We start from the raw sequence: 2346 nt of genomic DNA, 5'->3' as shown, positions 1-2346 counted from the left end.
GGGTCCTTATGCTGGAGTGAGCTGATGTTGTTGTGTAGCTCCGTTGTAGATCTCTTCAACTTTAACCTTTTCACAGACGGCATCCAGTTAGTTTCCAACATTTGCTAAAATATTGTGGACTCCATTCTTCCCTCAACTCGTGAAATGTTTCCTGTGCCGCTGGCTGCAATACAAGCCTAATTCATGATTAATCCACCCCCGTGCCTAACAGTTGCACAGAGCTTCTTTTCATTAAACTCTGGACCCTTTCTTCTCCAAACGGATCTTTGCTCATTGTGGACAAAAAGTTCAATTTTAACCTCGTTGGTAAACAGAATTTGTTTCCAATATTCATCAGGCTTGTTTAAATGTTCATTTGTGAACTTCAAACGTTGAATTTTGTGATGAGCACGTGGGAGACGCTTTCTTCTGATGACTCTTCCATGAAGACCATATTTGTCCAAGTATCTATTGACAGTAGAACAGTGTAGCATAATTCCAGAGTGTGCAGGTTTTTCTGGAAGGATCGTGCAGTCAAACATGGGTTTAGACTTGCTTTTCTCACAATCCTATGAGCTTCTCTGTCTGAGATTGTTCTTGTTCTTCCAGATCTTGGTTTGACTTCCACTGTTCCTGTTGACTGACATTTCTTAATTACATTCCACAAAGAGGATATTAGCATCTGAAAAAGCTTTGCTATCTTTTTGTAGCCTTCTCCTGCTTTGTGAGTATCATGATGCTGATTGTTGGAGCAAGGTCAGATGATTCACATTATTTTAAATCTTTGAGACTGAAATCACCTGTCTTTGCAAACGATGATTGTAAACAATAAATGACACTGTCATGTCTCAGCTTTTCCAAAGGGGGCAATGCATAAAATAAATCCTGCAGGGTGAACAAACTTTTACACACACCGTTATTTAGTTTCTATTATTTTGAAAGGGTAAATGATAGAAATAATGACTCATTTTTTTAAATATTAAAATTATAAAAAATCTTTAAACTGATCCATTTAGAGGATTTTTCAATCAGTTCTTGGCTTCTTTATGCACAAAAATATAACATTATAACTGGGGTGCACAAACTTTTGAACACCACTGTAAGCTGTTTCCTCACTGGTGGAAACATTCCCTCCTGTCTCCTTTTCCTCTTTTCTTTGACCTTGTTGGAAAAGGTCATGGGATCAAGGAAAGGTTGTAGAAAATTTCATCAGACGGCTGAACTGATTCCAAGCTGTGATCCAGAAAATGTTCTGAAAATCTTCCAGTGAAATATCAGAAAGTTCTTCATCTGAAACCTTCTTCTCATCCTTCAGGGAGTTCAGCTCATTTACTGACCTCAGAGTCTGCAGTCTGCAGTCTGGACTCTCCAGAAAACCACACAGATGAAGAAATCCTGAATCCTGGATCTTGTTCCTGCTCAGGTTCAATTCTGTCAGTCTGGATGGGTTGTTCTTCAGAACTACGCCAAGAACTTCACAGCTGATCTCTGACAAACTGCAGCCCCACAACCTGAAATCAGACAGAATAGTGTGTTCAGGAGCAGTGATGACAGCTGGAGTTCCAGCAAGTAAACAGAATTTGATCAGATTTACAAGATCGTTATTGAAACAGATCAGTTTGAGATCAATCATCATCACACAATCAACTCAATTGATGAGGAAAATATCAAACAATCATCAGTTTTTCAAATCGCTGTAGAGCTTTTCTAGTTAAAGTTAAAGTTAAAGTCAAAGTCCCACTATTTGTCACGCACCTAGGTGTGTGAAATTTGTTCTCCGCATTTGACCCATCCCCTGGGAGAGCGGTGAGCTGCAGACACAGCCGCGCTCGGGAACCATTTGGTGGTTTAACCCCCCAGTCCAACTCCTTAGTGCTGAGTGCCAAGCAGGGAGGCACTGGGTCCCATTTTTAGAGTCTTTGGTATGACTCGGCCGGGATTTGAACCAATCTCAGGGCGGACACTCTACCACAAGGCCACTGAGCTGGTGGATTCTCTTTTCCATCAGTTTGTCAGTAAAAAGTTCTTTTCTAAACCTGAACTGATCTCTTCCATAAAGACTGACTGAAGATTGAAACTTTGCTGACTCAGCAGAAAGAGTAATGTGTAATGACACACTGAAAGAACAATATTAGTGGTTGCTGCTGAGTTTGCACATTTCATCCTGACACAATGCTCCAACTGCACATCCAAGCTGCCCAGACTCTCTCTACGTTTGTCAGCACATACAGTATATATGTGAACAACTGTTCTATTTGATGAAGCTAAACTAATATAGAAGGTTCTGATTGATGAACACCTTTACTCAATCCTGAGGATTTCCTCAGCTCAGAGCCTGAACCCAAAGATGAGACACCATCAAGTATC

The 2346-nt window shown here is 40.5% G+C and overlaps 1 protein-coding gene across 1 annotated transcript in view; it reads right to left on the bottom strand.

Annotated features, from left to right (window-relative positions):
• The window catches only part of LOC112140824, a 40438-nt gene that overhangs the window by 27199 nt on the left and 10893 nt on the right, over nucleotides 1–2346 (bottom strand). Inside the window, exon 2 of the mRNA XM_024263834.2 lies at nucleotides 1317–1490. The gene's annotated coding sequence lies outside the window, so the exon portion shown is untranslated. The remainder of the gene's footprint in view (nucleotides 1–1316; nucleotides 1491–2346) is intronic.

This window comes from Oryzias melastigma, unplaced genomic scaffold (assembly GCF_002922805.2).
Source record: "Oryzias melastigma strain HK-1 unplaced genomic scaffold, ASM292280v2 sc00216, whole genome shotgun sequence".
Taxonomy (NCBI): Eukaryota; Metazoa; Chordata; class Actinopteri; order Beloniformes; family Adrianichthyidae; genus Oryzias; species Oryzias melastigma.
The sequence above is the reverse complement of the archived record's forward strand: the minus strand, read 5'-3'. Positions and strand labels throughout refer to the sequence as shown.